Source organism: Mauremys reevesii, linkage group 3 (genome assembly GCF_016161935.1).
Source record: "Mauremys reevesii isolate NIE-2019 linkage group 3, ASM1616193v1, whole genome shotgun sequence".
Lineage (NCBI taxonomy): Eukaryota > Metazoa > Chordata > Testudines > Geoemydidae > Mauremys > Mauremys reevesii.
The window spans coordinates 144,663,815-144,688,118 of record NC_052625.1 but is presented as its reverse complement, the minus strand read 5'-3'; the positions used below and the strand labels follow the sequence as shown (position 1 = coordinate 144,688,118).

General features: G+C 44.1%; 1 long non-coding RNA gene across 2 annotated transcripts in view; it reads right to left on the bottom strand.

Moving 5' to 3' along the window:
* Positions 1-238: 238 nt before the first annotated feature.
* The window catches only part of LOC120401537, a 58,778-nt gene continuing 34,712 nt past the window's right edge, over positions 239-24,304 (bottom strand). The window contains exons 3-6 of one of the 2 annotated variants that reach the window (XR_005596514.1): positions 12,935-13,043; positions 7,672-7,810; positions 2,734-2,834; positions 239-403 (exon numbers count right to left, since the gene is read on the bottom strand). This is a non-coding gene — a long non-coding RNA (uncharacterized LOC120401537). Of the gene's footprint in view, positions 404-2,733; positions 2,835-6,907; positions 6,991-7,671; positions 7,811-12,934; positions 13,044-24,304 lie in introns of those variants that run through there. The other variant, XR_005596516.1, reaches the window with a different exon arrangement.

Below are 24,304 nucleotides of genomic sequence, written 5' to 3'. Positions count from 1 at the left end.
CTCGCCTCTGAGATTACCTTACACTGTGTACCCGGGACAGTGGTTTGATTTATAGTGAGCACTCTCTTCTTTAAGCCTAAGGGATGCCACCAGAAGCTGAGGTTGATAAAATCCTTCCTGGAGTGCAAGATCAAAAGTGAACAATGAATCTTTTTAAAGTTATACACCTCTACCTTGATATAACGCTGTCCTCGGGAGCCAAAAAATCTTACCGTGTTATAGGTGAAACCGCGTTATATCGAACTTGCTTTGATCCATGGAGTGCGCAGCCCCGACCCCCCCCGGAGCACTGCTTTACCGCGTTGTATTCGAATTGGTGTTATATCGGGTCATGTTCTATCAGTGCAGAGGTGTATATTCATCTCCGTTTGTTATTCTCTTTTAGATTTGGCCATTTGACCTGCTGATTAATCAAAGGGCAAAAAACAAAACAACAAAACGCTCCTCAGATTTTTGCATTGTGCAAAGTATTACTATAATCAGTCAGACCATGAAAATAAAACCCCATTCTTAATCTGATCTTTCAGACTAGCCAAATGTATCATCATGATTTCACAATATTATTTTCTTCTGTTAGAAGCATTCTTTTAAAAGTATAACAGATCTTTACTAATAATTTAAAGTTGCTACATCCTGGCTACTGCTTGTCTACTGCCAAGATACTGTTTAGGTAACAGTTAATAATCAGCTGTCTGGACTACGTCACCATAAACATTACAGGGTTTCATCACTCATGTTTTATTTAATTCCACTTGTCATCAAGGTCTATTATTGGAGCAGTGCGATTTTGTTCAAGAGAGGTGATTTTTTACTACTGTTGAAAACTGCCTTACATACATTTTGCACTTTATTCTTTTGAGTTAGGGCCCTTTGCTCTCAGTTCCCAGGATGACATAAGGTGTTTATCCCAATAAATTCATTAGATAATTGGCACACCCTAGTATTTCTGGATAAATGTTTGAGATACCGAAGAAGGGAAATGCAGATAGTTAGAAAATATTAATTATAACAGCCAGTCCTTGGCCTTACTCAGGCAAAACTTCCCCATATCATCCTATTAAAAGGTACATGGCATCCACAAAGACAAAAATGGAGCTTGAGAACAGCTTTTTTCATTCTTCTCCAATTTTATCTTGATTTCCCTCTAGTCCTGATCTCCTATCCTCAAAATGAAAGGCTTCATTTTTCATGATTACCCATCTGACTTCCCTAACCTTTTCTACAACCTCTAGACCAACTTCCTTTTTCCTCACCTTGATCACGTCCCTGACCTGATCTAAGCCAAGGACTGATCAATTTCTAATGTCTAGATCTCCAAATCTCTGATGACCATTTTATCCCCTGTAACATTTCTCACTCCCACCAGCCCAGTCCTTCTGTGGCCACAATCCTTCAGCATCTCCACATTTCCTGAAGAACACAACCTTTTCTTTCCAGGGCATCCCAGAGGATTCAGGGGTCCTGGGGAAAGCCGGGGAGCTGCGGCACTTGTACTCACCCGGCGGCAATCCGGGTCTTTGGTGGCATTTCAGCGGCGGGAGGCCCTTCAGTCGCTCCATGTCTTCGGCAGCACTGAAGGGCCCCCTGCCACCGAAATGCTGCCGAAGACCTGGACCGCTGCCAGGCCAGGGCCCACGGGGCCCCTATTTGGCCCGGGACCTGGGGCAAATTGCCCCACTTGCCCCCCTCCCTCTGTGTGGCCCTGTTTCTTTCTGTCACTAGCAAGTCTTTTCTTGGTTCCATGGTCTCCACATTCAACCTTATCCTTCTTTCTATGCTTTCCTCTTTTGCCTCCTAGTTCCACAGCTATGTCCTACTAATCTCCACCATTAGCATTTGATTCCTCCTTCTGCATAGCTGAGCATATCTGGAGAAAAACTGTTGCTCAAGAGGCTTCCAGGATACCTGACTCCAATACCTACAACTTCCAGTAATTCTTTACAGTTGCCTCTCTCTCTTCTCCAGTGTCTCTACCCAAGATTTTACTAATTTCTTACATAGGGTTTGCCATATTGGATCAGACCACTGGTCCAAGTAGACTAATATGCTGTTCCTGACAGGCACCAGTACCTGCTCCTTCAGATGAAGGTGCAAAAAACTCTGCAGTAGGAATTATGGATGGCTTGTACTCTGAAGTATGAGAGTTTTTATCCCTTCAAAAACAATTTTTAATAAAAAAAATTATTAAATGTATATATGCCCAGTCCTTTTCTGACCCTGCTAATCTCTTGTCCTTAATGATATCTTGCAACACTGAATTCCACAGGCTAATTGTGCACTGTGTGAAGCAATGTTTATTAAATTTGCCAACTTTCAATTTCATTGTATGACTCCTTGTTCTTATATTATGGAGGGTGTTTCTGATCTAGCTTCTCTGTCCCATTCATTACTTTACTGTCCCTTTATCATTACCTTGGAACCCGCTATTATTCTTCCATTTATGGTCATTATGCACAATCTGTTTAATATATCTTCATAGGAGATTTTTCCAGGCCTCTAATCATTCTCATCACACGACTGTGAACCTCCTTTATTTATGTTAGGTCTTGTGAGATTAGATGACGAGCACTGAACACAGTATTACAGGTGAGAGTGCACCATTTAGTTCTTCAGGAAGCAAACTGACAATATCCAGAGACTGTTTACACCCCCATTAACTTCTTTTCCAAAACCCTCTCTGCTTTCACCCTACTCTTGGACTCTGGAGTGTCTCTGAACATCCAACTTACTGACCAATCGCCCATGACTCCAGAACCAATGTAACTTGTGATTTCTCTCTCATCTGCATTTTTCTTTCAGTCTTTAAATATGATCTGGCATCTCTAATCCTAGATCTGTGCGAGAAGAAGAAGCGTTAAAAATGGTCAAAACCACAAATGTATAGAGTAAGTGGAGCCCCTTCTTTGGCTTTACTTTGCTAACTTTAACATTTGGCTCTTAGATATCACCCTGACGTAATCTTAGAAGTAGATAGTAGATCAGACTATGATGTTGACAGCAACTAGGTTACAAAATGCCAGCTAAGTAGCTTAATTACTTAGACCCCAATCCAACAAGATGTTCCACTGATTTATGGGGCTCTGCACAGAAGCAGGGGCTCACCCACATTGAATGAGTTGCAGAGCGAGGGCTATAAGTAGCTGAAAGTATGAGACATGGTGGACCAATGAGATGGATTCAGAAAGGCAATCAAAGATATAATTTCAAACCATACAGGTTCTCTGAATGCCAAAAGCAGAAATGTTATTTCAAGACAGTTCTGAAGTGGAGAACGGTGAGTGAGACAAAGACTGTGGTTATCTCTGTGGCATTATTTGTGTATTTAAGAACTGTTGTAGCTGATGTCAACCTTTCATTTATGTGTTTGGCTCTTCCCCTCTCACACAGAGTTGACAGGTGTCTGGGGAGAATCGCCCTTCAAAACTTTTTTGGGAAATGTGGTACCCTGATCCCAACAGCCCACACCACAGCTGAGAGAGATGAAGTTGCAAATTAAAGTTCTCTTCCCCCTGGAACTTTAATGTCCCTAGGGGGTGTTACAGGCACAGGGAATAGTGTAGTGAAGCCTGCTTCCACCAAGCCCCTCCCCTGACTTGCTCTCTGTCTCTGACACTGCCCCACAGTGCTAACACAGCACAACGTGGATTTGCCAGATCCAAGAATCCAGCCCCTACTATGTGGAATGGGCCCAGGCTATCTGCAAGACTGCCTCTCTTCCTGAGACCTGGCACAGTAACTGAGCCGCACAAATTAGGAGTCCCTAGATTTAAATGCAAGGAGGCAGGTAGCAGGACCATGGAATTTTGTCTCCCAGATCATCCAAAGGAACCCAAATTCAGAAAACAATTCAGGGTGTCTCTTCTTTCCAGTGTTTGCCCAAGTGGCTAAAGTGGGTGGCTGAGGGTTTGATTTGAGGGATGGGCCGAGCCTTGCTTTCTATTGTCTATTGCTATTCTAATGTTTCTATTAGAGTATGTCCATGCACCTGGACACATGCAGAAGAGAACATTTTAGTGCTCTAGGGCCAGATTTTCAAGAGCACACAGCATCCTCCCACATAGACACCAAGTCAGTGACACGATTCTCAAGAGACCCGAGCTCCCATTTAAACACCTAAATGGGCCCTCATGAGAGTTTTTCAGGGCCTCTGGAGCGGGGTCCTTCACTTGCTCCGGGGCCCCGGAAAACTCTCGCGGGGCCCAGGCCCCCGGAGCTTCTTCCGCTCTGGGTCTTTGGCAGCAGGGGGTCCTTCCACTCCGGAACCTGCTGCCGAAGTGCCCTGAAGACCCGCGGCGGGGGGTCCTTCCTCCCCGGGACCCGCCGCTGAGGTGCCAGGTCTTCGGTGGCAATTCGGCAGCAGGGGCCCCCCGCCGCCACAGACCCCAGGCCCCCTGAATCCTCTGGGCGGCCCTGTTCTTGTGTAGGATCATTTGTAGAGCCTCTGATCATCAATGAAGCTGGATAGATATGTTGGAAGCAATTTACATAAGAGAACAATTTTTAGATTAGAAATCTGAAAATCCTGTTTGATGTTAGACATTTCTCCTTAAATTATAATAGAGAAAATATAAATAAGGGATGAAATCAAGCCTTCATTATCATCCCCAGAACCCTACTGACAGAAGGCAGAATTTTTCCAGATGTATTTTTACTTAGAGAGCTAGATAAAATCTTTAACTCAAACAGCTAGTTTAAACATATGATACTGAATTCCAGTGTCATTTGTGCCTGAGGAACCCCATTAACTTCAGTGAAGTTATGCTGGTGAAACTGAAATGAGGATTAGGCCCATGTTGTTGCTTTTGTTCTATTGTATTTTATGTCATTTAAGAGTTACAAATACTGCTTGTGCTTTAAATATTCCTTTCACTGTCTCCTCACTTAATGTGCAAGTTGCTTTTTTAGCATCTAGACAGAGCAGTCATGCAGACTATTAGGCTCATCGCTGAAGTTTTAGGACAGGGGTGGGGATCCTTTTTTCTATCAGGGGCCATCGACCCACAGAAAAAATCAATTGCTGGCCACTTACCCGCCGGGCGGGACGTGGAGGCTTGGGGCTTCCCCCTGCAGCTGGTGCCGGCACTCGCGCCTCCAGCCCCGTGGCGGGGGGCAGAAGGCAGTGGCATTGGAACAATTTTATGGTGGGGGTGCTGAAAGCCAGTGGTCCCCAAAATTTCTACCTGGCACCCCATCCCCGTACCCTATCTGTGCCCCCTTTCCCCAGAGCTGGGGCCAAGACTTGGCTGAGGTTCCAAGAGTCGGGGCAGGACACGGACACGGGTACTGGGGCTGAGGCTGGGACCACAGCTGTGGGCAGGAGCAGAGTCCCAAGTGCAGGACCAGCAGCCAGGATCCCGCATGTGGGGCTGAGTGTAGAGCCCCATGGGGGGGTCTGGCAACGCTGGGACCTGAATGCAGGGCCAGCGGCCAGGACCCTGTGCAAAACCTGTGGGTTCTGCAGCACCTCCTCACATGCCTAGTTCCCACGCCTCTGCTCAGAGCTCAGCACTTCCCCCTGCGACAGGGCAAGCCCCACAGGGGCACTGCAGGCCAGGTCAAATTAAGCAAGGGGCTGGATCCGGCCTGAAGGCCGTAGGTTCCCCACCCCTGTTGTAGGACATAGCTAGGTTTCCAATTTAATGATGTAATTGACATCAAACATTTGGATATGAGTCAACAGTGTGCCCTTGTTGCCAAGAAGGCTAACAGCATTTTGGGCTGTATAAGTAGGGGCATTGCTAGCAGATCGAGGGACGTGATTATTCCCCTCTATTCGACATTGGTGAGGCCTCATCTGGAGTATTGTGTCCAGTTTTGAGCCCCACACTACAAGAAGGATGTGGAAAAATTGGAAAGAGTCCAGCAGAGGGCAAAAAAAATGATTAGGGGCCTGTGGTACATGATTTATGAGGAGAGGCTGAGGGAACTGGGATTATTTAGTCTGCAGAAGAGAAGAGTGAGGTGGGATTTGATAGCAGCCTTCAACTACCTGAAAGGGGGCTCCAAAGGGGATAGATCTAGACTCTTCTCAGTGGTACCAGATGACAGAACAAGGAGAAATGGTCTCAAGTTGAAGTGGGGGAGGTTTAGGTTGGATATTAGGAAAAACTTTTTCACTAGGAGGTTGGTGAAGCACTGGAATGGGTTACCTAGGGAGGTGGTAGAATCTCCTTCCTTGGAGGTTTTTAAGGTCAGGCTTGACAAAGCCCTGGCTGGTATGATTTAGTTGGGAATTGGTCCTGCTTTGAGCAGGGGGTTGGACTAGATGACCTCCTGAGGTCCCTTCCAAACCTGATATTCTATGATTCTATTATTCTTCAAGTCCTGTTTTCATAATGCTACAATTCTAACAGCAGAGCTCAAGAAGAGCCATTATGGCCCATCTGGGCTTATTCATTGGCATGACAAAGCCACATATGCTAAGAACCTATTTCAAATAAATATTCCCATACACCTTTTCAAAGAGCTACAGATCTTCAAGACAAGACTACTAGTAAGTGTGTACTATATCACGGGCAACCAACATTTTTACTAGTCATAAAAAAGAAAACTGTTAACATCAAAAATGCACAGTTTCTGGCCAGCTTGGGCCTCCACCAGGACTCTGTCTGTTGCTAAGAGATGCTCTGCAGAGCATCTCAGGTCAGCTAATGTTTATGTAACTGTTCAAAGTTTACATGCATCAGTCCCATGGTAGTCTAGCAGATTGGCAGCCACTCAGTCGACTTCCAGATCCTGACTTGGTAACTATAGTTTTATATATTGCAGCCATCATATAGTTTAGGTTCAGATACACAAGAGATTGGATAATACATACTTTAAATAACCTGTCTTTGCATGACAGATTTACTAATGTAAATACAAAATAAGCCACCAGTATGTACCATTACTTGTCTGTGAGATCCCCATGATTGGCATACTGCCAAGGCCCATCCTGCCGCACCTCCATCCTTCTCTCCTTCAAGTTCCTCAAATTTGCTCATATGAAACCTGTAGAATATAGCAGACTTCCCTTCTAAAAATGGTGTCGCACACGTAAGCTCCTTTGGACACGGGAAGCATCTTTTCATTGTGGACATGTACAGGGCCTCTAGCATTAACTGTCATATAATTAGCTCAAGCACACTTAAAATAAAGTCTTTCCGACTCTCCATGGCATGTGCACTACCAACCAAAGTAACTGCATTATCTTATTGCTGTTATCCTTGTCCTCTCTTCCCATTTAACCCCTCATCAAGTGTTTTTAATAATCACACATCCAAGTTGCCTCTCAATAAATCCTGCAAGTAATTTTGCAGGTATGTAATTTTGCTTGCATGTATTCATAGGAGCAAAGTTACACACATGCATATTTACAGGAACAGGGACTTATGTTCTCTGTTCTGAACAGCTTACGACCCAACTTTCATCTTTCAATTAAGTGCTATGCACATTTATTGCACTAACTAGGTAATAACCTCCTGTGATGTGAAACTTGCACAGGTTACAGAATTTGGCACCTATTCTGCCATCATGAATTATATATGTTTTGTCCTACTGGTAATATGTTGCGATTTCCCTCCTCTTTCTACTCCTAGTACTTTGTGCTACTCAAATATTTTAGTTTTAAATGTTCATTTCTCCACAGACTTTGTCATATTTTTATTTTTGTTACTGTGATGGGACACTCACCTTCAGTGTGCTTCCTAGCAGCTGGGTGTGGTACTGCAGGCCTTTCCTTCCCCTGCTGCCCCCTGTACGTTGTCGACCTTGCTTGGCTTCAGCAGCTCAGCCCTTTGACCAAGTCAGACAATCTAAAATGGATGAACCCCTTCCAGGGTAGAAAAGAGTTCAACACACTGTCAACCCTCACTACGGTCTTCAGACCCAGCTCTGGTCCCTTTTTAATCCAGCCCTCCACCTGGGCTTTTAAAGGAGACTTTCCCCCTTCTTGGGGCTTAGGCCACTTTGCCAGTGGGGGGATCCAGCCCACCCACTACTCTGGGTCCCAACCCAGGGACCCTATACACAGCAGCCACGTACTGCTCCGTCCTATTCACTGCTGCTGTTCCCTGGGTCTTTTCCCACATAACCTCCTCAGGGTTACAGTTCTCAACTCCTCCCTCTCCCAGGTCCAGTAAATGCACCCTGTCATGCTCCTTTGGACAGAGCATCCCTCCTTGCCCCTCTAGTCCCAGCCAGGAACTGACCTGCTCAGGCTCCTTTTATCTGCACCTGCTGGACTCTGATTGGCCAACTATGCTGCCTCTTTCGGCAGGCCAAGAGAGACCCACCTTCGATGCTCTTTTCCTGGGACAGGCTATGGCAGGGAAGTGGGGCTTACAGGAGGAGGCCACAAAGGCCTGGTACATCCCATCACTGCTACTTACTGAAAATTATTATTTTTTGTGCAAGCTTTGATATACAAATTATATAAAATATTTGACTAGATCATTTTCTATTATCTGAACAGAAAATAAAAATTTTACACAAAAAGGAAAATTAAAGTCAATACATATTACTAGCATACTTTAACAATACTTCTTTCAACCCCGGCTAGTCTATCTTTTAGGTGTCCCATTCTTTAAATGCATTTCTTCAGATTAAATATTTCGCTCACTCACCTCCACTTTGCTGTGAAGACCAGTTGTGGAATATTTGATAAGATGCATATATACTGCTCCAGAATACAGCCAATATGTTAAAACCCTCAGTACAATACAAGTATTATCTCACCAGCTTGATGAGTTCACTCACAACTACACTATAGGTGATAGGGTTACACAGCTGGAAGTCACTTCAGGATTCTTGAGTCATTAGCTGATGTCATTTTCACAGGGAATAATAGGATATTCATTTCTGTAGAATGACATGTTAATTACAGAGAACGTGTGTAGATATGAATATTAAATGCAGCATGGGTGTGCTGAAGGAGAAAGTATACTGAAGTCAACTATGTATGAAAATTAATAGCTTTCCTGATCTGAACTCATGTTTCTCATGCTCTTTGGATTACAGTAGGGTTATCCTTCTGGTGTTTGCACCCCAGGGATTAACATCTGTGTAAATGTGGTAATATTAAAAGGCCTTAGTGATGAATTCATGAATTGTTCTCATTGACATTAGCTGATACTTTTCTTTGGACAAGTCTCTTTTGCAGGTGCACTGACCACACACTAATTGAAAGGATTATTTTCATAACTTTTTGTGTAGTCTGCAAGGCTCTCTGTGAAAAGCATAATTGTTTCAACCAGCTGCTAGGAGTTGTTTTTATTAATTTCTTAATTCCAACAATGCTGGGTGGACATGTTTGTGACTCCCCACCCCCCTCTCCCGTAAAACAATATATGAGCATAAATAAAATTAGAAAATGTGGTTCTTATGTAGGGAAAGAGCTTTGCTGGGAGTATGAAATTTCAGTGAACAGAGGGGGGTGGGGGAAATCTGCTTTTAAAATGTACTTTTTCTCCCAGCCTCTTTCTCCCAGCCTCTTGCTATTTTTATCCTCATCCCCACAACAAATCTTTAATGGGCAGTATGTCTGTGTGACACCTGTTGGGATTAGCTGAGCCCACAGCAGACACATTACAACTCCATGGCACTGCCCAATACAGCTAATACTAAATTTACACTGTACGCTCCCTTCAACTGTAGAAGATTCCTCACATTCCATTGTTTCCTTTCCTTGGGTGAGCGCCAGGCCTGTCACTATGGGACTGGCCTTAATATCCGAAAAGTCTCCCGCTGGAATCGAGTCCCTCGTTTATAAGGCAAGCCGGTGTTACTGAAAGCAGTGTGTAAATCATGCTGGGCAATCACAGAGTCTTCTAACAGGGTGGCAGGATTCTTTTGAGCCCTCCATGTTATTTGGGAAAATTTTTACATGTGGAAATTGCATCTGTGAAACCCAAATTAAATTAAAAACATGTTTAAAGTCTATAGGGTGTATCAGGTCTACTTACCAGGTCCTTCACCACTACCTTAGTTTCTACTCACCTCAGCCAGTCAGTTACTGAGCGAGCTGTTGATTTGGTGTTTTTGGCACTCTGGCCAAAACCAAACGTCCTCCTCTTTTAATAAAACAAGTCCTTTTGCTCCGAGAACCTCTTTGACTACAAGGAGTCACACCACCCCTTTGCTCTCCCTAGACTTCAGGCAATTGCACTGTCAGACTCCAAGCAACCAAGCTGAGGGGTAGGAGATTCTGGGGAACTACAGACTGGTCAGCATCACCTCAGTCCCTGGAGAAATCAAGGAGCAGGTCCTCAAGGAATCCATTTTGAAGCACTTGGCAGCGGCGTATTACTGCCTAGGCCAACAAGGCCTAGGCCTAGGCCTAGGGCGGCAACTTTGCAGGGGCGGCAAATTTGCTCGTGCCCCCTCCCCAACTCTGCCCCTTCCCCAAATCCCCAGCCCGCCTCCTCCCCCAGGCGCACCACCCTTCCCTCCTTCCACCTTCCTCCCAGGCTTGCCACGCAAAAGTGCTGGGAGGGAGGGAGAAGCGAGTAGCGGCACTCTTGGAAGAGGCAGAGCAGAGGTGAGCTGGGGCCCGCGCTTGCGGGAAGTAACCTGGGGGGCTGGGAACCCCCCCCCACCCCAGCTCACCTCTGCTCCACTGCTGCCATCCCCCAAGCGCACCGCAACTCCCCTTCTCCCCCCTCCCTCCCAGGCTTGCCGCGCAAAAGTGCTGGGAGGGAGGGAGGGAAGAGAAGCGAGTAGAGGTGCACTTGGGGGATAGCGGAGGTGAGCTGGGGCTGGCAGGCGTGGGGAGAAACTCTTGAGGGGGGGCAGGGAACCGCTCCCTGCCCCAGCTCACCTCCACTCCACTTCCGCCATCCCCCGAGCGCCACAACTCCTCTTCTCCCACCTCCCTCCCAGGCTTGCCACGGGGGAGCGGAGGTGAGCTGGCATGGTGTGGGGGGTGGCAATTTTTTGAGGGCCTAGGGGCAGCAAATTTGTTAATCCATCACTGGCACTTGGAGGAGAAGAAGGTGATCAGGAACAGTCAGCATGGATTCACCAAGGGCAAGTCATGCTTGACCAATCTGATTGCCTTCTATGATGAGATAACTGGCTCTGTGGATATGGGGAAAGTGGTGGACATGATATATCTTGACTTTAGCAAAGCTTTTGATATGGTCTCCCACAGTATTTTTGGCAGCAAGTTAAAAAAGTATGGATTGGATGAATGGACTATAAGGTGGATAGAAAGCTGGCTAGATCATTGGGCTCAACGGGTAGTGATCAATGGCTCAATGTCTAGTTGGCAGCCGGTATCAAGCCAGTATCAAGAGGTCGGTCCTGCGGCCAGTTTTGTTAATTAATGATCTGGATGATGGGATGGATTGCACCCGCAGCAAATTTGCAGATGGCACTAATCTGGCAGGGGGAGGTAGATATGCTGGAGGGTAGGGGTAGGATCCAAAATGACCTAGGCAAATTGGAAGATGGGTCCAAAATAAATCTGATGAGGTTCAACAAGGACAAGTGCAGTCCTGCACTTAGGACAGAAGAATCCCATGCACTGCTACAGGCTGGGAACTGACTGGCTAAGTGGCAGTTCTGCAGAAAAGGAACTGGGGATTACAGTGGACGAGAAGCTGGATATTAGTCAACAGTGTGCCCTTGTTGCCAAGAAGGCTAACAGCATATTGAGTAGGAGCATTGCCAGCAGATTGAGGGAAGTGATTATTCCCCTCCGTTCTGCACTGGTGAGGCCACATCTGGACTATTGTGTCCAGTTTGGGGCCCCCACTACAGAAAGGATGTGGACAAATTGGAGAGAGTCCAGCGGAGGGCAACAAAAATAATAGGGGCCTGTGGTACATGACTTACGAGGAGAGGCTGAGGGAACTGGGATTATTTCATCTGCAGATGAGAAGAGTGAGGGGGGATTTGATAGCAGCCTTCAACTACCTGAATTGGGGTTCCAAAGAGGATGGAGCTAGGCTGTTCTCAGTGGTGACAGATGACAGAACAAGAAGCAATGGTCTCAAGTTGCAGTGGGGGAGGTCTAGGTTGGATATTAGGAAAAACTATTTCACTAGGAGGGTGGTGAAACTCTGGAATGGGTTACCTAGGGAGGTGGTGGAATCTCCATTCTTAGAGGTTTTTAAGGCCCGGCTTGACAAAGCCCTGGCTGGGATGATTTATTTGGGATTGGTCCTGCTTTGAGCCGGGGGTTGGACTAGATGACCCCCTGAGGTCTCTTCCAACCTTAATCTTCTATGATTCTATGAGAGTGCATTCTTTCCTTCTGTCCCAGGCCCTATGCAGAGAAACAGCAATCTGCTCCAGCCTTAGTATCCCAACGCCTACCCAGTCTGCTTTCATAGCCCTTTCCACTAGCTCCTTTCCAAGCCAACTTTCAGCTGGGAACCCCCATCCAAGTCCTTCCTGTAGCACACAAATTTTCCTTCTGGAGCACCCTAGACAGTTGCTCACTTCAGTTCTCTCTCTACCTTGAGAAAGTGACTTGGCTTTTATTCCTGCCTGCTCTCTCAGCCACCCTTGTGGTAGTCCCATAATCAGAGCGAAAGCACAGGTCAAAGATGGGCATAGATCATAGTAGGGACTTGAACCTCTTGTAAAGGCTCAGTTCACACTTTGAGATGGAGCAAAACACTTTTGACAGCTTGGACTAGAAACAGCACTTTCCTTTACTCTGGATCTTAGTTCTAGTAGCAGAGGCTCAAATCTGTCTGGCCATCTCCATCCTTAATAAAACTACTACAGCATAGAGTTATTGTCTATTCCAGAAGGCAGTTTTCTTTTGAAAAGAACACAAAGATTATGGGTTTTAAACAGAATTACCAGTATCAAAACCAGGAGCTGAGCAAGAACAGTTTTGGAGGGCTAAGTACAATCCAAAAAAGCCAGACTAGATAGCACCAAAGAATCCAGGACAAAACTAATATAAAATATTTACAGTAAATAAAACAGGGCCTGATCTTACTCCAGAGAATCCATTGTAGAGCTCTCCTGCCTGGATGGAAGATGGCAGTGTCCAGCTTCCTCCATGGCAGCATTCCCCAACTTTCCTCAGACCCCATAGGTCTGGAGGCCTGTGAATGGGATGGACACAATACTGCAATCTCAAATATTTAAAAATCATGAAACATGGCCCCCCAAATCATGAGACTGTCTTAAAAATAATGAAATAAGGTGGCTGAGCTAACATCTTTTATTGCACCAACTTCTGTTGGTGAAAGAGACAAGCTTTTGAGTTTATACAGAACTGTTAGTTTGTCTCTCCTACCAACAGAAGCTGGTCCAATAAAAAGATATTCCCTCACGCACCTTGTCTCTTTAATATCCTGTGACCAACACGGCTGTAACAACACTGCATGTATTACAAATAATGAGTTATTTAAAATACACTTGTGGTTCTTTTTATTCGCCTCCTGGGTTGGGTCTTATTTTTAAGCTCAACTCTGCACCCATGATGACTAGAAACTTACATTTTTAAAGAAAAAATGGAAGCCAAGGTTCTCATGACTCCAGGAGCTGGAGCTTTAAGAAATACACCAAATATCACAAGACTTATGAGAAAATAGCAAGAGCTGGCAACAGAGCTGTGTGGTGGGGCTCCCTCACCCTTGGAGCTCCCCCTTACATCTGCGCGGGATGTTGCTGCTATGTTCATATTCAGTGCCTTCTTCTGGATGCCTGCCTCCAACTCCAGATCTTGTGTGGCTCAGCCCTCTGGCCAAGCCACCAAGTTCAAACTCCTTCTAGGGTATCATGAACAAGTCCAAATGGATCTGGATACTTCTCTTGCCCCCTTGGACTACAGAAGTCCTCTTTTTGTACCTAAACCAATGTATCTTGGAGTTTCCTTTGCAGGAGTCTACACTGCCCCTGTAGTGTGCTGCCCCTGTTAGCTCTGTCAGCTACCCTAACCCTGGGCTTCAAACTGCCAGAGATACCTATCACCTCTAAAGTCTCTCCCTCAGCTGAGCTCCGTCAATCCACTTATTATGGCTTAGATCCAACCCCTCTGGCCAGGAACCAATTAGCCACTCACCTCCCCAGGTGCAAAGCATGACTAATTAAGTGCATTCGCTAGCCATGCAGGTGATGGGGCTTAAACCCCTGACAAGCTGCTTAAAAAATGGAATTTCCATTCCATGGGAAATTCTGACATTTCAAAATCTGGTTTTGTTCCAAACTGGCACAAAAAGTCAAAATTTCCAGCAGACTAAAAATTCCACAGAATTTCAATTTGGGACCATCAAAGAGTTTTGATAATGTCTAAATGTCTCATTTTGATAATGTAAAAACATTTTATTTTGATAAGGTCAACAATATATAGTATTAAATATAATATATAAAAATGTTATAAAATATATAATATATAATGTTAAAGTCACAATGAATCAAACTAATATAATCTAAATGAAATGATTCAACAATATTAGAAAGAAACAAGAAAGCTGAAATAATTCATTTTTGCATGACACTTTCTATGGAAGAATGTCATTCAAATCGATACATTCCTGTGAAATGTTCTGGCTTTGATGAAATCACGTTCCAATAGAAAACTTTCTCTCAGGCCCTTTTTGATCAATGCTAGTTAGCAGCATTGCAGAGTGGCCAGGCCAGAAGTGAGTGCTGGCATTGGGGCCTGGAGTAGACCCTCACCATCCCGCATTAGCCCTGGCGAGATTCTCTGGTGAGGATGCCATGGTAAGAAAGAGCAGTTGCAGCCACATTGCCAGGGAACAGGGGTGTACTGAATATCCTGAGCTGGAGCAGAACCACAGGCCTTCCATGCTGATTACAGATGTCCCGGGCCTTCCACTGACCCCCAGTACCTGCAAGGTTTAAGGGCAAGCTCCTCTCCCCAGCCTGTTCCATAGACAGGAGAGGGGCAAGACCTTCCCATGCTGGAACAACTGGGAAAGAAACTCTGCCAGGAACATCTGCCCCTGTAGCTCCTCCTGTGGAAAAAGATGATCAGGCCCTCAGAGTGGAAGCCATTTTATGTGCAGCATATCTGCACATCAGGGGCCAAATTCTGCTCAGTTAAACCTTTGCAACCCCACTAGACTGCAGCTCAGTGTCATTGGACCAAGATTGCTCCAGTGCTCAGTGCAGGTGAAGATCCCTTTCTCTGCCTGCACAGGTTTTTAACACAACATAGCTTCTTCCTTGGCGTTGCATGCATGAGAGGCAAAACTTGGTCCTAGAAGTCTGCCTTATTTCTCTTAGTAATAGGAGCAGGCAGCAAAAGAGCCACAGCGTAAGTCCTGCCCCCGCACCATTTCTTGCCACAACTGCAGTAGGCACAATGGTGACAGAAGAGAACAAGTGGTGACATTTCCAGTAGTTGTTATTATGGTCACTGAAAGCCATCACCTATGGAAAGCAAACTTCAAAGGGGACCTCCTACTCAAGAGTTGAGTGCATTGGGCAGCTGCCCCGGTACCAACAAATCCCCTGTGTGTGTATGTCTCTGCTTTCACACATATACACTCTCAGTGTGATGTTTGCTCAGCTTACTGGAAAAATGTTCTTTTCCAGTCACATTTACTCAATGTGAGCAGAGTTGGAGCAGGTCAAGATGTATTTCCTCTGCTTTTGATGCTCCCATCAAGGCAGAGATGGGACTGTCACGGTAGGTCATAAACTGACCAGACATCCCAATTTGTCTGGGACTCTGCTGGTTTCATTCCTTTTCTTCTGGTGTCCAACTGACATTTGTCTGAATATTCATTTATTTGGGCCACAAACAGCAAAGTTTAATTAGAATTGTTTGCTTCCTTCCCAACTTCTGCTGCTCATTTCAAGAACATTAGCAGCGAATTATTCTCTGAGGAACCCAGGTTGTAGGTTGTTCCAGCACAGTCAAAGATTTTGTTTGGCATGAAACAGAACAGATTGCAGTGTGAGGCCCAGCTCAGCTCAATATGGCCAAGGATTGTATTGTTCTTCAGTGCAGCTGAAGATTGCCTTCTCTAGCTAAACAGGTTTATAAATCAAATACTCTTTTATTCATGTTTATTCTCACTGTAGCTTACTTGTTATTGAAAATCCTATTCTGCTCAAAAAACACAGACCTAAAAAAAACCTGCTGTGTGCTGTAATTTAAGAAACAATGTTTATTAATGTTTATCTTTCCAATGAATTATTTTAAGAAAAAGCAGATTGAGTTCTTTTTCTCCTAGGTCCATCCTGACATTGAGTATGTCCCCAATCCTTCAAAGAATATTACATGAGTAGACTTCTGCACCCACATGGACTCGCAGTGAAGTCACTATGGTTCTGCCTGAATCCAGGTGCACCCATCCTAGCTGTTCTCTCTGATCCTGCAAACACACCCAGGACTACCCACATGTAATGTTATTCAGATGAGTGAGCACTAGCAGAATGGAGCAGCCTTACTCCAGCATGACTATTACATCTGGTGTAGTGAAGTTTTTAATGGTTTTAGGGTAGCATTACAAACAGATGGTTTAAAATATATTATTGTAAAATAGAGAACATTGGCGTTTTCCCATGAAAAAGAACTTAATTAAACTTGGTCCATTAAAAGATATTATCTCACCCGTCTTGTCTCTTTAATTAAAATATTGATATTCCATTATGTTCTTCTGTTTTTACTAAATTATGGTTTTGCCCTTTTTGCCATGACCAACCATACCAATAAGAAGAGTGGTTAACATGTGCCATGCTGATAGGAGATAGCCTTGTTAAAGGTTCACTAAATAGCTCTCAATCGTGAATTACAGCTGTGTCTGACCTCTAAAAGCTGCCACAGCAAAGGGCTTGCGTGTTCCTTTTCATCTATGGGCCTTATCCTGCATTCCTTAGTGAGACAAAATTCACACTGTGCTCAGTGGGAGTTTCACCCTCCTAAGAACTGAGGACTGGTTTGGCCTTATGTTTGATAGAGGTTTAGTTCAGTAGGTGCCATGTATTCTAGGCTGAAACGTGGCAGGTGGTTTCAGCCCAGAAGCACATTTTTGCAAGGATTCCAATTAAGTGTTTATAAAGTGGAGTTACATAAAAACACTGAAGTTGGCTAGTTTTCTGTGTTTCTTTGTGTGCAGACAACACAGGCTAGATTTTAATTGTTGCTTTTAAACATAAAAAAAAATTGTAAGTCATACAATGAAATTGGGAAAAAATCTCTTGTGCGTGTATGTACAATAATTTAATAAAATTGGTTATGTTATTAAGATTGCAGAACTCATTAATACTCTTTTACAGAAGTTGGGAGAGGATGACAGGGGATGGCTCACTCAATGATTGACTGTTCTGTTCATTCCCACTGAAGCACCTGGAATTGGCCACTGTCAGAAGACAGGCTATTGGGCTAGCTGGACCATTGGTCTGACCCAGTATGGCCATTTTTGTGTTCTTATGGAATGACACATTCTGCATCACTGAGGTACGGTGTTAGGGAGCCATTTAAAGGGATATTGTCAGATCATCTGAGGCCCTAAATTCAGTTTTTCAAAAACAATGTCCCACAGAACTTAACCAGTGGAAAGGTTTCTGTGATTTTTTTTAAAAATTCCAATTAAAAATGCTTTGGTTTGGATTTAAACATTCCCCTGCAGAATTTACAACTTCCCTGTACTAGTGTATGAAAACTAGACTCCTCTATATTGGTCCTATATCAGTGCTCAGTTAAGTCCCATTTTCAAAAGTGACTTAGGCCCAGCTCCTCAAAGGTATTTAGGCATCTAACTCCCATTGAGAATTAGCCACCTAAATCACTTAGACCTTGTAACATTGAGCAGAACAACAGCTAAATACCTTTAAAAATCTGGGCCTGAGAGATTTCCTGCATTGTGCATTAAGAGACCTGACTAACATCAGTTTCAAAGGGCATGTCTACAAAAGGGAAAAAGATATATTCTTAACATGTTCACAAATGCATGTTAACTAGCACATGTGAAAAATCCTAGTGTGAATGAGGCAAGTTGTAGGTTAAACACATAAGCAGGTGGAGAGGAGCCACAGACTCTCCCCTAGAGTTCACCTCAACCTGCTAATGTGCCAATGGAAGCTTTGCTATTAACTAAAGTGGGGAACGGGTTAGGCCCTATGGACCTAATTCTGATACCACCTGCACTACCTTTACATCACTGTAATTTAACTCCATTGGCTTGATTATCAGTCAGAGCTGGCTCCAGGGGTTTTGCCACCCCAAGCAGCCAAAAAAAAGCCGCGATCGCGATCTGCGGAAATTCAGTGGGAGGTTCTTCGCTCTGGGCAGGAACAAGGGACATTCCGCCGAATCACCACCGAATACTTGAAAGTGCCGCCCTGCTCCGGAGTGGCCGCCCCAAGCACCTGCTTGATAAGCTGGTGCCTGGAGCCGGCCCTGTTATCAGTTGCCCTGCACTTGCCATAAATATGTACACCAATGCAAAGGGCGTGCAAAGTAAAATACTGCCAGGATGATTTGATACACACAAGTGTAAGGGTACGTCTACACTACGGGACTATTCCGAATTTGCATAAACCGGTTTTGTAAAACAGATTTTATAAAATCCACACTAAACACATTAAATCGGTGGTGTGCGTCCATGGTCCGTGGCATTTCTGGAGTGTTGCACTGTGGGTAGCTATTCCTAGCTATCCCATAGTTCCCGCAGCCTCCCCCGCCCCTTGGAACTTCCGGGTTGAGATCCCAGTGCCTGATGGGGCAAAAATCATTGTCGTGGGTAAATGTCGTCAGTCACTCCTTCGTCTGGGAAAGCAACGGCAGACAAGCAGTTCGCGACTTTTTTCCCTGGATTGCCCTGGCAGATGCCATAGCATGGCAATCATGGAGCTTGTTTTGCCGTTTGTGACTCTCACCGTATGTGTACTAGATGCCGCTCACAGAGGCGATTCAGCAGCGCTACACAGAAGCATGCTTTTGCTTTTGCATGACAGCAGAGATGGTTACTAGCCATATTGCACCATCCAAACCCTTCCATAAATTGGAACTGAGGATGATCATGGCTACCAGTCCTTTTGTACCATTTGCTGCCAGTGCCCTGGCCAATCAGCCAAAGCCAAGATTGGTTACTAGCCATATTGCACCTTCCATCGTTTTGTACCATTAGCTGCTGTCATAAGCAAAAATTGGGTATGACTCCCTGAGTCAATCCCTCCTTTGGTATCTAAAAATAGAATCAGTGCTGCCTAATATAGGCAAGTGTGCTAGAGAACCACCGTATCATAGAACCAGAGAGCACAGCTGCTCTGTGTCAGAGCCTGCAGAAATTATCTGTATGCTATTCACAGGGGTGCTCCTGTAACAACCCCACCTGTTGATTCCGTTCTTCCCAGCCTTTCTTGGCTACCGTAGCATTGTCCCCACTTGGGTGATGCATTAATAAAGAATGCAGGAATAAGACACACTGACTTGTTAGTGAGAAATGAGTGGAAGGCAGCCTCCAGCTGCTATGATAGTCCAGACAGGACATTAAGCAGTGTGTAGGAGAGAAGCCCAGCATCCCACTGCTAGTCCAGGGGCAACTGAATCTTTTCTTTACACATGAAGGGTGGGGGCTGATGGAGCTCAGCCCCCTGTTGCTATGATGAGGATGGTTACCAGCCATATTGCACCATCCATCCACCAGAAAAAATTAGGGCCAATAGGCTGATGACAAGGACGGTTACCAGTCCTTTTGTACCATCAGCTGAAGCTGATCATGAGGATGGATTTCCAGCTTTTTGCACGATCAGCTGATGCTGATGATGAGGATGGATTTCCATCATATTGTACCATCACATGGCGGGGAGCAAGGATGTTGGTGTTGAGTGCTGCACTATCGCATCTATCTGCAGCATTCAGTAAAGATAGGGTGACATGTAAAAGAGTCAGAGGATTGTTTTACCTTTCGCTTCTGGGGGTGGGTGGGGGGTGGGTGAGTAGATTGCCAAGCTATGCCCTGACCCGCGGACAGTGTGTTTGACCCTAGAAGCATTTGGAACTCAGCCAAGAATGCAAATAATTTTCGGAGGCTGCAGGAACTGTGGGATAGCTTCAGTCCTCCAGTCCATGAGCGTCCATTTGATTCTTTGGCTTTCCGTTACGCTTGTCACGCTGCAGTGCGCTGAGTCCCTGCTATGGCGTCTGTCTGGAGATTTTTAAAAAAGGATTCTGAATTTCATCTTCTGTAACGGAGCGCTGATAGAACTGATTTGCCTGCCCTTACAGCGATCACATCCGCATGGTCCATGCGGGCGCTCTTTTTTAAATTTGATTTCGGACTGCATCGCCACCCGTGCTGATCGGAGCTCCACGCTGGGCAAACAGGAAATATTCAAAAGTTCGCGGGGCTTTTACTGTTTACCTGACCACTGCATCCGAGTTCAGATTGCTGTCCAGAGCGGTCACTGGTGCACTGTGGGATAGCTCCCGGAGGCCAATACCGTCGATCAGCGTCCACACTAACCCTAATCCGATATGTTAATACCGATACTGGCGTTACTCCTCTCGTTAGGGAGGAGTACAGAAACCGGTTTAAAGAGCCATTAAAATCGATATAAGGTGCCTCCTAGTGTGGACGGTTGTGGCGTTAAATCGGTTTTACGCTCCTAAAACCGATTTAAACGCCTAGTGTAGACCAGGCCTAAGTGACAACACAAGATGTGGGAATTGGGCCCATTGACTTCATTTACACTGAGAAAAGTGATATCAGAATCAAGTCTAGTGATCATGATTTAAACCACAGAGACCCAGAACCCCATGGGTGTGGAACAGCATGGCCTCTTAAAGTCAATGGAGCTCCACCAATCTACACCAGCTGAGAATCTGGCCCAGAGAGTTTTCAACTTTTGTGCTGTGATAAGCCAAGTGCCTTGTATTTTGTTTATTTGTTTGAAACATGGTTTTATGTGCTACATGTAAAGGAGTTTTTTTCCAGGATAAACTATGATATCCATTTCCTTTTTTAAATTTTTCACTGTGTTCTTTTACCAAGGAACGGCGCCATACAGCCTGCATGAGGAGATTTGGCCTACATGCCAAAACTGCAGTTACAGCTAAATGAAAAAAAAATAAGAAAGAAATATACTTTATTCATTTCAGCTGTTATGTCTTAATGCAAAGAAATCACTTTACACAGATCTGTAACTGACACCAATTTCTAATCTCCTACACTATTAACTTTTAAATCTCTATTATGGAGCATATTGGCAGCACACCAGACTCTAACATTGTTTCATCGACTTAATCTGGGTTTGTGCTTTATTTTCCTTTTCTGAAATACTAAAAATATATAGTTAAACTACTTTGGTAATTGCTGATAACATTTCTGTTAGCTGGCCTTTCTTTTTCAGATACAATAGACACATTCCTGAAACATGACATATTTTTGCCTTTGGGACAAAAAAAAGTAAGAACTTTTTTTCCAAATGACAAAATGTATTGTAACAGAATTACAGACAGGATTGCTACAGGATTATTCTGTATTGGTAACCTGATTTGAGAGCCTTAGGAACTGAAATTAAATACTAGATGACTGCAAGGAATGGCATCGGTAAGAGTAATACTTATGTGAAAACTTAATAATTTTCTCTCATTTGGATCCCAACAGAGTTTTTTACAACTCAAAGAACCACCGACACTCTAGAGAACTTTAAAACTACGTTTGTCCCCAGCGCATTCCACCCCAATGGCATCATTTTAAAATAAAACCAGAGATCCAGCTACCCAGAGATAAATATGAGTGAAACAACATTGATAGAAACACTTTTTTAATTGCTGACAGATTTTGATGGACGTTCTTGTATTCACTTAAGGAGATCTGTATAGATCTTATAGCATAGCATAGCCTCCTCCTGCTTGACTTATTTAGTGATGCCATAAACCACTGTTTATGACAGTTTACCATCGCCATGGCATGCTTTGTTGATCAGGCACAATAGAAGAAATCATTCATCAAATTTGTTATCATGGCATCACGGAATGCATCTGGCAGGCAGAGAAGCCAATTAAAATAACTACACAAAGACATTGGCAGTAATGCAGGGAACAAAAATACAATACTTACCACAGTATCATGAGATTTGGATGTTTTGTTCTATTGTAGTTTTTAGTTTGATTGAGTGCAGCAGTTGTTTACATTTGAGTTTTCTAATTCTATTTTTCAAATGATGCAACATTTTCAGATCATCTCAGTCAAAGATATTTTTAAATACCCAAAAAAACTGTTGGGCCACAGAGACTGAGGTGAAGAATGAATACCAAGAGGGTATTGTTTTCTCTCACTACAGTATATGAACCTATGGGAATAAGAATCTTTTGTAACTAAAAAAAATGTATTAAATTTACTCTTTCCTTATGTAAACCAATAGCTAACGTCTATATTTTTTAAATATTTCAGCATGAATTTAGTGCTTATGAAAGGTGCCATTCTGACAGACTTAGGCCCAGATTTTTAAAGAGTATTTAGGTATTGCAATGCATAACTGGCTTAGGAGCCTAAGTCCCATTGACTCTCATTGAGCCTATGGGCTTGTCTATATGGTGTGGCAAAGCGTGCCAAATGATGTGATTCTTAAAGTGCTCTAATGTGCTCTTCTCTAACTGCCCCGTATAGACCCTGCTGGCATGCTGGAAAGGTACCTAGTTCACATTAATATAGTCCAAACTACTAAGTACCAGCAAACAAACAGCACCGTGCGTTAAGTGCTGAACAAAAATCTACTCGCTAACATTCAACTGCAGCAGGATTTGTAGCAAGGACTTAGGGATGGTGTATTGCTAGCCCTACATTTCTATATCTGTGACTACAAAGGCATATGGTATATTCTCTTTTTATGCCATACTCCTGCTAATGTGAATGCAAATTCATGGCACACAGAGTGAAATTCACCCTTGTGCAGAAGATCAGCCCAAGGCATGTGCATCACATATGTCCCACATAAGCCCTCAAAACAGGATTTAAGTGGCGTGTCGTGTAATAGTAGCCAGTGAAGTCAGCTGACAATGAACAGTGTCAGATGAAAGGAATATGGGGCCGTGTCCCCCTGATTGGATGCCTGGGAGTAGGAAATAAAGTTTTATTTTCTTGCCAGCACTCTTGTGCATCAGAGCTTTCAGAGACAAACACACTCAAAGTGGCCTTGCTAGTGTATAAAAGCCTTTGCATTCTCTTTTATGGACTACAGCCTGGAAAGTTTTACATGATCAGGGCCAAATCTTTGCACATGGAGCAAATCCTGGGACAAATTTTTGCACCAGGAGTGTTGGTGCAGCCATGTCACAGCCACTGTTAAGAGAAGAAGCAGCAAGACCTGCCATTCCACTCAATGCAGGGTTTTGGCCATGTGGACATGTAGTTTGCACAGGCTCACTGGCCACACTCCTAGACCACACACAGTCGCTTCCTTTGTAATGAGCCAAGGATCGCAGCCATGGAGTCCCCCTGTGCAGGCTCCTCATTATATCCCTCTGCCACAGAATTGTGCCATTTCTTCTGAATTTTGGCTCTTGCAGGCCTGTGTGAGGCCTCCAGGCTTTGGCACTGTTATGTTGTGTATTTCTCTGTCTTCTCTGAGTTAGGATATTTATTACAGCTAAGTGATAAGTCCAAACTCTGGGCCTGACTCTGGTCTGCTTTCTCAGAGAGTCAATGGGACTTTTGCTTGAGAAATGAGTGAAACCTCTTTCTTCATCTTTGGTATCTGAGATTCTGATGGTGGCAATCCCCAGGAAGAACACAGATATGCAAAACTTAACAAACAAAAAGTGTTTGGGGCAGTTCACATTCTGGGGTGAGGATCAGGCCAATTCTTATTTTATCCAACTCAGTTAATCCAGCCCCTAATATTTAAAATAGTACATTCATGCACAAGCTGCCATCCCAAGAAATGCAGGCTACATGTTGCACATGTAAAAATAACAATGTGCCTAGCATTTGTGTGGCACAGACCTACAACATTTCCAGTGCTTCAATAAATATGTTTTCCCTCTAATGGAGTCAGGAGTACTTTATAATCTGGATGTTTTCATAAAGAATGAGCTCTTAGTTAATGTGAGACCTTATTCATTGTGAATCAATACCTAGCTTGCCATGTGCTGTTGTAATAGTCATAGTGCCTCCCGTGCTCTGTTTTGTTTTTGGACTATATAGAGTACAGTAAGTCCTCATTATTGGTCACAATGGTAAAGCATGCTGTATAATGTGCTTTTATTGCTGCAGGGCATATCTGAGATATTTACATCAAATACATGACAAATCAGATTAATGTTCTGTTCCTTATTTGCAAGGATTTTTATTAGAAAGAAGTTTTATCTGACGTTAATAAATAAAATAATATTGCTTATATCCAGATACCAGTTCTGTCTTGTTGATTTTAATAGACAACT